This window comes from Lissotriton vulgaris, chromosome 2_1, assembly GCF_964263255.1.
Source record: "Lissotriton vulgaris chromosome 2_1, aLisVul1.2, whole genome shotgun sequence".
In the NCBI taxonomy this organism is placed as follows: domain Eukaryota; kingdom Metazoa; phylum Chordata; class Amphibia; order Caudata; family Salamandridae; genus Lissotriton; species Lissotriton vulgaris.
The window spans coordinates 621,519,339-621,533,197 of NC_141687.1; the positions used below are offsets into that span (position 1 = coordinate 621,519,339).

Consider the following 13,859-nt stretch of genomic DNA (forward strand, 5'->3'; position numbering starts at 1 on the left):
ATGCCTTTCTCTTGAGCTTCAATTGCACCATCGTTCACCCCTCAGATTCCATGTCATTTACCGCCTGCCTTGTAGTGGCCCTTCGTTTATGGAGGAACTCACTGACTTCATCAGCGACCAATTCTCGCACTTCACTGCATGCTTGTTAATTGTCGGTCCGTTGCGCGACACGCCACAGAAATATCAGAAACTATCCTTAGTGAATCCATCGACATTGCGTTCCTAACTGAAACCTGGCTCTCAGACCACTCGACAAGCATCCTGGACCTCCTAGTCCCTCGGGGCTATTCTATTCTCAGGAAAGACCGGCCCACCCGAATTGGCGGTGGTGTTGCCATCATATTCAAAGAAGAACTACAAATTCCCTTGTCAATAATACTAATCACTCCACCCTTGAATACCTTGAAGCAGAACTCAAAAATCACGGCCCCCAACCCATTCGCCTTCACAACATATATAGCCCTCCCGGCAATACTCATCCCTTCGTTGATGAGTTATCCAACATCCTTACACAATCCTCACTTTCCAATTCCCTCAACATTTTCCTGGGAGACCTTAACCTCCACTGGAATGAGCCCAGCGATCCCTCTATCACCCTCCTTTCCAACCATCTCGAGATCAATGACCTAAAGCAACTCTGTCACTCCCCGACCCATTCCAAAGGAGCTATCCTAGATGCCATAATTATTAGCAAAGATCTAGCCCTCCTATCCAACATTGTTCTCATCGACTGGTCCGACCACCATCTCATACTGTTCTCTATAGCGGTCTCTGCCACTCCCCTGCCCACGAAAACCACTAAACCCTCGAAACTGACCAGAAATTTGAATAATATCCCCCCGGATGTACTGGAATCCAAACTCCATGCCCAACTTCTCGCCATCCCGCCCTCACTTAACGCAAATGAGCTTACAGAACACTACAACAAAGCAGTTATCGAAACCCTAGACCTCCTGGCCCCGCTTAAGCTCAAAAACCAAAGAACCTTTCCTTCCAAATCATGGTTTAATACGGAGCTTAACAATGAAAGACGCTCACTGAGACAGACGGAAAGAACATGGAGACTGCACCCTTCCCCCTTGCACCTATCTCGCCTCAGACTTGCAAGATCCTCCTACAAAAAACACATCTTTAAACTAAAAGCATCCTTTTTCAGAACACAACTTGACCAAGCCAAAAACAGAGCCAGAGAACTGTTCAACATTGTTCGCAATCAAACCTCAGCCGCTCCACCTGTACTTATGGCCTCGATGACCAGATGCGAAGAAATAGCCCTCTTTTTCTCTGAAAAAATTGCGAAAATAGAGCAATCCTTCCTGTCGACTCTGACCCCTACCTCCATACTACACATCCCCCCCAACTGCACCTGCTTCCTCCCCCCACTCCCCCCTACCCCCTCCACGACCCTCCATAATACTGATCTCACTCACTCCTCCTTTCCCTCCACCCTCCAAGATTCTAATCCCCCTAACACTCGCCCTAAAAATAACGCAGCTTGGCATAATTTCCAGCCAGTCACTGAAAGAGATGTCTTTGACATCATTGCTAAACTTAAACCCTCCTCCCACACTAAAGACCCTCTCCCTTCTAAACTCGTCCAAAACCTCAAACATATCATCACACCTGCCTGGACCTTGATCATTAACACCTCCCTTGCCACCGGCTGTGTCCCCACCTCCCTTCAACTGGGACAAATCACCCCCATTCTTAAAAACCCTACGGCTGACCCTAATGACCTCAACAACCTCCGCCCTATCTCCAACTTGCCCCTCCTCTCGAAAGCCCTTGAAAAATGTGTCCTTCTTCAGCTTGACAGACACATTGAACTTTATAACTTACTTGACCCCCTCCAATCAGGCTTCAGGAAAAGCGGCAGCACCGAAACCGCCATGCTTAACATTATAGATGACATCCACAACTCCCTCGACAATGGCGAATCTAGCCTATTGATCCTCCTCGATCTCTCCGCAGCGTTTGATACCGTTAACCACTCTGTTCTTCTCAAAGTCCTTAAAGAACGGTTCGGCCTTAATGGCATGACTCACAATTGGTTTGTCAAATACCTGCAACACCGCGCTCAGCAAATTAAAATCCACAATTGCCTTTCTAACCCCTCCCCCATCTCTCTAGGAGTTCCACAAGGATCCATACTATCTCCTCTCTCTTTAACCTCTTCATGGAACCTCTGACCCTCATTCTCAAACAAGCAGGAATTAACTATCACCTCTACGCTGACGATACACAACTCTACCATAAGATAAAAACCCATGCTGACATCCTCCACCTCAACAACACCCTCATCAAAATTCAAGCCTGGTTCCACTCGAACCATCTCAAACTTAACCCAAAAAAACCTGAAATTATTCTTTTCTCCCCAAAAAACAACCAGCTCCCTATCCAAAAGTGGATCACAGACCTTATCGCCCTCAACTGCTCCTTGTCCCTAGCCACCTCAGTCAAATCCTTGGGCATCTCCCTTGACAACCGCCTAACTCAACGTACACATCAACAACTCTGCCAAAGGAGACCTCTTTACCCTCCGTAAACTTAAGAAAATGAAGCCCTTCATCCCAATTGATGACTTTAAACTGGCAGTCCAATCGCTTGCTCTATCGCGCATTGATTACGGCAATGCCATCCTCACCGAAATTCCCAAAACCCACCTGGCACCTCTTAAACCTGTGCTCAACCTCGCGGCTAGGCTTATCACAGACTGCAAACGATTTGAACACATCTCTCCCGCCCTTAAATCCCTTAAATGGCTCCCCATTGAAGGCAGATCCACTTATAAAACAGCCTGCATTACACACAAAATCCTCCACCAAAACACACCGACATACCTCTCCAACAAACTGACCAAAGCAGGCTGCACGCTATCGCTGAGAAGCTCCAACACTCTCCTACTTATCCCCCCCTTCAGAAAAAGAATTCCCCTCAGTCACGCTCCTTTTCAGGCAATGCCCCACTTATTTGGAATGCCCTCCCAAAAGACCTCCGCTGTAACCAGTCCTACCCCAGCTTCAAAAAAGAACTCAAACTTCTTCTCCTTAATAAATACTGGGGTTTCTAATCACTCCCTGGTAGCCTCGCCCCTCTGCATCACCCAGACTAGCTGCTCCGCATATGACTTGAGACCTCCCGCCTGGCCAACTCCCTTTCCTTCTATCTGATCACCTTACCTCCCCTCCTCATGACCCTCAGTTCTCTTGCATGTTTTCTTTTGTATACTTAAGTGAGGCTTCCTGCCAAACTGTGACCGCTATTTTGTATTAATCATAATGTCTAGCAATTTGTTTTTACTCTCTTATCTAGATGTCTTGTATCCTATGTGGACTTGCTCTTTTATTATTCCATTGTCTGTGCTTATACACACTGTACCTGTATGGAAACACCTTGTAACGCGCTCTGACACTCCTGGGTCCAGCCAGCGCTATATAAAACTTCTTAAATAAAATAAAATAAATAAAAATAAATAAAGTGACAATCAGACCTTCGTGGGTGACTTCAATCTCCACTGGGGCTTACTGCAAGACTCTTCTGCGAACTCGCTGGCCACCTTCCCCTCTGCAAACTATCTTATCCAACACTGCACAGAATCAATACACAATATAAATGGAGGTAACCAGGTATGATTTCAGGCGCACAGCATAGGTATGGCAAAAAGTAAGGTACATACAATAAAAAAGGGTACTCAAAGCAAGAAAGGGAAGGTCCTCTCTTCCCTACAAACCCAAAACATAAGTTCCAGGTGCAACACTCTTAATAATTCTTTGCTGAGCACTCCAAAGTCCACAGTCAATATATAATATCAATCCAAGTCACAAGTAAATGTCCAGGTAATCCAAATCAAGCAAATTCTATCTAAATCATGTCCATTTAGACAAAGACGATTTACAAAAAGGGGGGTGGTGATGAACAGAGTGTCTGAGTTAAACAGACCACTCTTACCCAGTCCAAAGATCAGGGCTTGATCCATCACCGTTATTTATCTCACTGCCCCATCCCAGCTCAGAACCTGGCTATATGCAAATCAGTCTGTCCCTGGCCCAGTGCATCATGGGAACAGGGCAGACTAAACTATCAAGCCAATTCTTCACCAGAAAGGAGACAAGCTACCGGGGACCGGTTTCTGGCATTTCAGCCTTCTTCGGCCCGGCTTGCTTGAATCCTGATGGAGCAGTGAGAAAGGGACTCATGTCTGAGTATACCCTGCCACACCTATAGTGGCCAAAAACGATTTACAAAAATGGGGGGTGGTGATGAACAGAGTGTCTGAGTTAAACAGACCACTCTTACCCAGTCCAAAGATCAGGGCTTGATCCATCACCGTTATTTATCTCACTGCCCCATCCCAGCTCAGAACCTGGCTATATGCAAATCAGTCTGTCCCTGGCCCAGTGCATCATGGGAACAGGGCAGACTAAACTACCAAGCCAATTCTTCACCAGAAAGGAGACAAGCTACCGGGGACCGGTTTCTGGCATTTCAGCCTTCTTCGGCCCGGCTTGCTTGAATCGTGATGGAGCAGTGAGAAAGGGACTCATGTCTGAGTATACCCTGCCACACCTATAGTGGCCAAAAACGATTTACAAAAAGGGGGGCGGTGATGAACAGAGTGTCTGAGTTAAACAGACCACTCTTACCCAGTCCAAAGATCAGGGCTTGATCCATCACCGTTATTTATCTCACTGCCCCATCCCAGCTCAGAACCTGGCTATATGCAAATCAGTCTGTCCCTGGCCCAGTGCATCATGGGAACAGGGCAGACTAAACTACCAAGCCAATTCTTCACCAAAGAGTCACTCCAACTGAGACACCAAGAAGTCGTCGTTGATCACAGTGTAGATCCGATTTTATTATACACTTCTCCCAATCAATAAAGGGTTGCAGCAGCCAACACATGTTGCGTCAGTCATTCATATCATGCCATACCGACTTCTTCAGGGCTGCAAGCCAAGAAGATATAATAGAAATATAAGGAACTGTATGAAAACACAGTATTTAAGGGACGCCTTTGGAAAAGTTTACATATTATCAGATCACCATCTACGTGAAAAGGTATAGTCCTCTAGTGATTATGTTTAAAAAGAGAAGGCACCTGAATAACATGGTGCGAACCAAGGTGTTTACAGTAAACATAACAGAACCCAAAGCCCAACATAAGTAATTTATATACATATTTCAAACATATTTATCAAAATAAGTAATCTTCTTGAAAAAAGGAATATATTCTTCAGTAGGAAAAACAGGATCGAGACCTGAAATGATAGGAATCCATTCTTACACTTGCATCTACAGCGGGCTCACAGTGCACAAAACGGCCAAATCGAGTAAATCATAGTCACTCCACTAGCTCAGGGAAATCTTAATATGTATCTACTGTCATAATCCAAAAAAGTTTAGGCTCCAAGTATGCCTCGATCACAATACAGACATCGTATATCTCCTGTAGTAGACATAAGTAGAACATACAGTAAGAGTACCCTCTATACGTTTACTTAGTATTTATATATCTATGTAACTCTCGATTCACACTCACCTCCACATCAGTAGTCAAACGTATCAATATCGTATTCCAAGTCTTCTAGTCAATTATAAACATCTTCAAAAGTGTTAATCAGACGAACACGGGTACACGTCAGTCTGCTGGTATATAAATAAAAGAACGAAATGAATTTCCTATTTGAAAATCGGTACTCATGGCTGTGAACGCTCAAAAAGCCCCATTATTCAGGATTTACCTGTCTCCGTCAGCGTGTACGCTCACTCCGGCATCAAAAACGGCAACTGGCGTGCACCACAAGCGCCATGTGGTTTAAGTAACCGCATCCCAAGCGGTATCAAAAACGGTCGCCATCTTGGAGTGGCTTGTTATCCACTAGTCGTCTCGATCAGTCTTTCTCATCTCCTCTTCTGAAAATGCACACTCTCAATAATGATGTCTACTCCCGAACTGTACAAGTGTTCTCAGCTTAAGAATAAGTAAACTAAAGAAAAACTCCATGTAAATATTCAAATGGAGAATAATATAATATAAATATTCGTCCCCATTATTTAGACGAGGTCCCGAGTACTCGAACCCTTCTTTTCTAGATACATCATTCCAGTCTTAGCGGGTGATGCCATCAGTGCCGGTTGATGTACAAAGTGAAGAAATTATTAATAACATATCTCCACATAACCTATCTATACATCGCGAAGCCCGCAGCAGAATGCAAGACACAGGCGGTCTCCATACATTCCAGTAACCCCGATCCCGGATTTCCACCACTGCAAAGAGAAAAGGGGAAATGAGAGAGGGATGATATTGGGAAAGGCAAAAAGAGGAATATTCATATATTTTGATTAGTAGAGTACCATCTGTATCCAAGTAACATTTACATATTTCTCATGCATTCCATCATGTTTATAATAAACATTGATTAGTTCCCCTATATATTGAAATAGAGGTTACTACATTTACATTAGACATTACATCTGTATGGTTCTGTACAAATGCTATAGATGTAACGACTTCTCAAGTCTACACATTATATATGGTGACGGGGCGGGACACCACAGTGATGTCCACAGTGATGAACTCTATGTTAAAGACTGGTGGTCAGCTGGTCCCTTTTCGCCCCTTTCTATTCCCGACAAACAGCCGAACTCCCCCTGACCGGAAAAGTGGACTCGCGCGGACTCAAGAGGACAGGTGGGGAGACGAAGGCGAGAAGGAACACTGCCCCTTTAACTCCGCCGTCGAGGGAGACGAGACTCCGCCCCCCTGGGACGTCACAGAGCCAAAAGGAGGTGGGACCCGGAAGACTACGGACGGCGTTTCCCCGAGGAGAAGGCGTGAGAGTCTGGAGAGCGAGAACGGAACCGGAGTGCGGCGAGGAAGAATCCCTGACGAGCCCAGCTGTGGACTACAAGCCAGGAGGCCAACGATCCGGTGATTCGCCCCGCCACGCTCCCGCGGGAGGAGCGTGGCTCACAAAGGTACGGGGCAAAGTGGCGGGCTGGGTTTCTCGTAGTGGTCATTCAAACGAGTAAACGGCTAGTGTAAAAAGTGTATAGTCTCCTTAACGCTTTACCCTCACGAGCACTAAAGGCACAGGATCGACCGTTTATAAATGCACTTACTCACTTGGTGTCCCTCACTTCCCCGGCCCTAAAACGTCCTACGAGGAACGTCAGAGTGACTCCTTCTCCTTTCTTTTGCACGCCCGACCTGAGTGGAGGACCTCGGCCCCGACGATCACTGCTGAACTTCCGGTCTGGAGGGCTCTCACCCACTGTGTGGTAGAAGCACCCTGGAACTACCAACATTCCCCAAGGCGTAAGGACGGAGCCGGACGAGTTTGCCCGATTAAGAGTGACCAGTAGAAGACGAAAAGCTTATCTAAAAATAAAGCCTTCTTTAAAATCTCTACTTCAGGTGTCAGACTCGCTCCCTTCCACCTCTCCTGTTACCGATCCCGTACAACTGGTGTCAGAAGTGGGATCAACATCTCAGTCCGTCTGTACACCCGAGATGGACGCCCTCATACAACATCTAGTGAAGGGACAGGAGAAATTAGAATGGGCGGTGGAGCGTTAGCTCACTTCAGCGCAAGCTGACCGGGACTTATTTACAAACACTATATCCGCCCAGCTGGACAGCCTACAGAAAAACATGGCAACACCCTCAAGCACAGTTGCGGTGGAGAGCAGGGTACATGTCCCCAACCCATCGGGGATAGCTCTACAGAAATACGTACATGGGGAAGACCCTGATGCCTTCCTCATGAACTTTGAACCGGCAGCCAGGGCATTAGGATGGCCGGAGGAGAAATGGCCCTTCTTCTTTGCCCCATTGCTGACCGGCGAAGCCCAATTTGCATACCAGGTGGCCAACCCTGTAGGTAACGCTCCATACCCCCTGATCAAAAACGTGATACTGGATCACTTGTGATTAGACCCTGAGGCGTATAGAGTTCGCTTTAGAAAAGAAAAAGGGACACCTGGGGAGAATCGAAAACACCTTTCTTCAGGCTTAAATGATGGCAGACAAGTGGTTGAAGCCAGAGGCCTGCACCAAAGAAGACATCCATGCCAAAATATATTTGGAGCAGTTTATGGAAGCCCTTCCGTATGGGTCTCAGAGATGGCTGAGACAACACTCAGGTCTCACAGTGGAACGAGCCATCGAGATAGCAGCCAATTATGCGAGAGCTCAACCCCGCGGTTCGGGTTGGGAACACGTTAAATACCACAAGAGCCAGCCACCGGCCAAACCAGAAAAAAAGACAAAACTGTTAATGGAACCCTTAAGACCCAGACCGCCCAGGATGGAATCACCCATGTCACGTGGGCCACAATGCTTCGAGTGTGGCGAATGGGGCCACATAGCCAGCTTGTGTCCTAGAAAACACCCACCAGAAGAGCCAATGGAGGTGGGCTATCTACCCAAAACCATTCTATACTCCGCAGAGACGGGAACCTCATTCTACGTGAGTATGAGGATAAATGATCATATGGTGAAAGCCCTTTTAGATTCAGGCGGCAGACAATCAGTAGTCCAGAAACGCCTTATCCTCCCTAGTCAGTATGTCCCAAATACCCTAGTGCATGTCCGTTGTGTCCATGGGTACATTAAGCCCTATCCAATAGCTGAAATTACTATATGTCCAACATACAAACCGGCTTGTGTAGTGAAGGTAGGAGTAGTGGACTCCCTTCCTGAGGACGTGGTTAATCCTGAGTTCCTTGCCCTGTTTCGGGAGACTGTGTTTGACCGCCCCCCCTGACTGTAGAGGGTCCCAAGGCAGCATACATAACCCCTGACCCCTGGATCGCAGTTTCAGATTCGCTCAAGCTGAGGACAGAACCCTATACAATGCCTGGGAAGCTGCTCATGCCGCCCAAGATGCACCCACCTCATCCTTTCCCAGATTTGTTATACGAAACGACCTCCTATATAGAGAGGCAGAAACAGGAAAAAGTCCTCAACTCTTAGTCCCCTTAGCCTTCCATGAGCAGGTACTCTTCTTTGCTCATGCCCATCTATAGGCTGGTCATGCAGGTAAAGAGAAAATGACTGAAAGCATAGTGCGGCATTTCTATTGGCCAGGCGTTTACAGAGATGTGCAGGATTATTGTAAGAAATGCGAAATCTGCCAGCGAAAGAACACCCACAGACCCCCGGCTGCGCCTCTACAACAGATGCCTATTGTCGGTATACCCTTCGAGAGAGCAGGGATGGACTTAATAGGACCACTGCCCAAGTCGTCTAAAGGACACCAATATGCTCTCCTCATTGTAGATTACGCGACAAGATTTATAGAGGCATTTCCCTTAAGGGCACCCACCACAGCAAACGTGGCAGAGAAGTTTGTGGAATTGTTTGCATGTGTCGGCTTTCCCAAAGAAGTCTTAACAGAACAGGGGACTCCTTTTACTTCCCGTATGATGAAAGAGGTCTGCAAGACTCTGAACATCCACTACTTGAAGACGTCGGTCTATCATCCCCAGACTGACGGTCTGGTTGAAAGGTACAACCAGACCTTGAAAACTACCTTAAAGAAGATGCTCTCCACAGAAGGTCAGGCCTGGGATCGCCTGCTCCCCCTAGCATTATATGTGCTCAGGGCTCAGAAACAGAGCAGCCTTGGGTGTTCGTCATTTGAACTCCTTTACGGACGCGTCCCGAGATCCTTGTTGGAAATTACAAAAGATACCTGGGAGACACAAGAACAGAAATCCCTCCTGGAGTATACACTACAACTCCGCTCAAAACTGGGAAAACTACGAAGTCTTGCACATACGAACCTAGAACAACAAAGGCACAAACAGAAAAGGTATTACGCCATTCATAACACCTGCAAAAGAGAATTACGAGCCTTCTTGGGACTAATCGGCTACTATAGGAGGTTTATTCCCAAGTTTGCTGAGGTTGCCACACCCCTCACGGACCTCCTAAGAAAAGACATCAGACATAAGGAGATACAGAGCCCTTCTAAGGAAGCCTGAGTTGCATTTGGGAGCTTGAAAACCACTATAACTACAGCCCCAGTCTTAGAGTCGCCCAACTTCTCTAAAACGTTCATACTGGCCACTGACGCCTCAGACGTAGGGATAGGGGCTGTGCTATCACAGGTGGGCGACGATGGAGTGGAGCATCCCATTTTATATACCAGCCGTAAGTTGTTCCCCAGGGAGTGCAGATATTCCACTGTAGAACGTGAGTGCCTGGCTATCAAATGGGCTATTGACAAATTGCACTACTATTTGGAAGGGAGGGCCTTCATCTTACAGACAGATCACGCTCCATTGAAATGGATGTACCAGAATCGAACATTAAATGCGAGAGTGCTCCGCTGGTTCCTGTCCCTACAGCTCTACTCCTTTTCTGTGCAACATAAAAAGGGCACGGAAAACGGGAATGCAGACTTTTTATCAAGGGTCTTCCCTCTCCCCCATCGGGAGATTCCGGGGGGGGGGGGGGGGGGGGGGGGCGGGTGGAGTGTGTCGGGGCAGGACACCACAGTGATGAACTCGATGTTAAAGACTGGTGGTCAGCTGTTCCCTTTTCGCCCCTTTCTATTCCCGACTAACAGCCGAACTCCCCCTAGCCGGAGGAGTGGACTCGCGCGGACTCAGAGGACGGGTGGTGAGAAGGAACACGGCCCTTTTAACTCCGCCGTCGAGGGAGACGAGACTCCGCCCCCCTGGGACGTCACGGAGCCAAAAGGAGGTGGGACCCGGAAGACTTCAGACAACGTTTCCCGAGGAGAAGAAGGCGTGAGAGTCTGGAGAACGGAACCGGAGTGCGGCGAGGAAGAATCGCTGACGAGCCCAGCTGTGGACTGCAAGCCAGGAGGCCAACGATCCGGTGATTCGCCCCGCCACACTCCCGCGGGAGGAGCGTGGCTCACAAAGGTACGGGGAAAAGTGGCGGGCTGGGTTGCTCGTAGTGGCCATTCAAATGAGTAAATGGCTAGTGTAAAAAGTGTATAGTCTCCTTAACCCTTTACCCTCACGAGCACTAAAGGCACAGGATCGTCCATTTATAAATACACTTACTCACTCGGTGTCCCTCACTTCCCCGGCCCTAAAACGTCCTACGAGGAACGTCAGAGTGACTCCTTTCTTCTCCTTTCTTTTGCACGCCTGACCTAAGTTGAGGACCTCGGCCCCGACGACCACTGCTGAACTTCCGGTCTGGAAGGCTCTCACCCATTGCGTAGTAGAAGCACCCTGGAACTACCAACATTCCCCAAGGGCGTAAAGACGGAGCCGGACAAGTTTGCCTGATTAAGACTGACCAGTAGAAGACGAAAAGCTTATCTAAAAATAAAGCCTTCCTTAAAATCTCTACTCCAGGTGTCAGACTCGCTCCCTTCCACCTCTCCTGTTACCGATCCCGTACATACATACAACCATATTTGTATATTCATTACTTTGAAAATTATAGTTAATCTCCTAGAAAAAACTTGCAGTTCTGAATCAAAATTCAAACCCTCTTCAACTGCAAACAGGACCATAATCCATCTCGCTTCTTTTCGTTTCAATTTCAAGATCATGTTTCCACCTCGTCGGTCCAAAGTAACATGTTCAATTCCAGGATATGTAAATTTATGATTGACAGAATCATTACCAGTTTGGATAGCATGGGAGGCAATTGGATATCTAGTGTCCCCATTCTTTAAAGCACGAAGTGCTCCACCATCCGGTCTTTCAATCGTCTTACAGTGCTACCAACATAGTTTTTGCCACATGAACATGCTATTATATAAACCACAAAGGTAGTCTCACAATTAATGAATGTGTTGATTTTAAAAGTGCCTGTGTTATTATATTCAAATGATTGTATTTTCCTAGTAGCCCATCTACATGAACTGCAGTTTCCGCAGTAGTAAAAACCCACTGGTCATGTACGTAACCAATCTCTTGTCTGTTGGGGTTTCACAGGTTTAGGGTAGCTCGGACTCACCATGTTCGCTATTGTAGTACCCTTTTGGAATGTTAGGCTGGGTCTATTTGTTAAGAATGGGGTAATATCACTGTCTGTTCGCAGTAGGTGCCAATGTTTGTTCAAAATTCCAAACAGTTTATAACTCCCTGTTCCAAAATTAGTAATCATCCTGACTTTCTGACAATTCTTTATTATCTCATTCTTAGGTTTCAGCATGTCTTCTCTTTTAAGTTTGAAAGCCCTATCACAAGCTTTACCTATAACTGTCTCCTCATTACCTCTATTTCTAAATCTTCTGGCCAGGTCTTGAATATTCATATTAAAATCATCATCATTTGAACAGTTCCTCCTGGCTCTTATCATCTCTCCAAAAGGTATAGTCAATTTGGCTTTTAGGGTGACAGATATCTGCACATAAAAGTGCATTGCAGCTGGTTTCCTTCCGAAACATACGACTACACAGTCAATTGTCCTCCAAAAATAGTTCTATGCCGAAAAAAGTAATGTGATTCATATCAAACTGGGTAGTAAACGGCATGTTCATATCATTTGAATTAAGGTAAGCAAAGAACATGTAAAGTTCATCTGGGGTCAGTCTCCACAATAGTAAACAATCATCTATAAATCTTCCCCAGTAGTAAATATGATCTATCCATTTTTTGCCCTTTGGGCCCCAGATCCACTCCTCCTCTAAGCGCCCCATAAAGAGGTTCGCGAAGGACGGAGCGAATCTGGAACCCATCGCAGTCCCCAGTTTCTGTCTGTACCATAGGTCTTCAAACAAGAAAAATTATTCTGTAACACCATTCTAGTCATTTCTAAAATCATGGTAGTATGATCTAGGTATTCAACTGGTCTTTGGTTCAAAAAACTTTCCATTGCTTGTATACCTAAATTATGATCTATATTAGAATGTAGGGATACAACATCTAATGTTACCAAGACCATATCGGGCTCCCAAGCTACATCATTCATGATATTAAGAACGTGCTTGGTATCTTCTATACGAGAAGGAAGATTTTGGACAAGTGGTCTTAAATACAAGTCTATAAATTGTGATAGTCTCTCTGTAGGTCCACCTATGCCTAAAATGATAGGTCTGCCAGGTGGTTTTTGGCGATTTTTATGAATTTTTGGTAGAGTATACAGGCATGGGGCCCTGGGGAACTCTACTCTCAAGTATAAAAATTGATCGTGATTTAGTAGGGAACATTCATACCACTCCTTCAATTTGGTATTAATCATATTAGTAGTTGTCACTAAAGGGTTAGACATCACTTTCTCATAATACATAGAATCATGAAGTTGAGATAAAATGTCTTCATTGTAGTCTTTTCTATTCATTACAACGATGTTGCCACCCTTGTCAGCCCTACGAATAGTGAGATCAGGGTGTGATGATAGTTCCTTGAGAGCCAACCTTTCATCTGGTTTCAAATTACTCCCTGGGTATCTCTTCTTATTTCTTCCCCTCTTTATCACATTATCTGTATCAGCTGACACTGATTTGTAAAAGGCATCCACTACATTCCCGGCCGATAATTGTGGCGTCCATTTTGATTTAACTTTAAGCCCACTAATAGAGGCATAACTCTGGTTAATCTCTAGGTCCTCCAAAAGAGAGCTTACTGTCACTGGGTCATCTTCATTTTGTGATAAAGACAGCAGTAGTTTTGTGTCATAAACTTCTTGAATAGTAAGACTACTAAATAAAGGTTTACTGACCATTGTCTTGTTACTACTTTCCTGTCTAGAGAAATATTTTTTCAATTTAAGTAGTCTTGAAAATTTATATAGATCTATTTTCGTTAAGAACCAGTCAACACACGTAGTTGGACAATATTCCAGACCTTTCTTTAATACTGATATCATATTTTCTGATAGTTCAATAGATGAAAGGTTGACAATCTCATTTTCATTA

General features: G+C 45.7%; 1 protein-coding gene across 2 annotated transcripts in view; it reads right to left on the bottom strand.

Moving 5' to 3' along the window:
• The window catches only part of YARS1 (tyrosyl-tRNA synthetase 1), a 115,516-nt gene that overhangs the window by 92,404 nt on the left and 9,253 nt on the right, over nt 1-13,859 (bottom strand). Inside the window, exon 2 of one of the 2 annotated variants that reach the window (XM_086955718.1) lies at nt 3,491-3,586. The exons of the other annotated variant lie outside the window; for it this stretch is intronic. The gene's annotated coding sequence lies outside the window, so the exon portion shown is untranslated. The remainder of the gene's footprint in view (nt 1-3,490; nt 3,587-13,859) is intronic. 2 annotated transcript variants of the gene reach the window in all.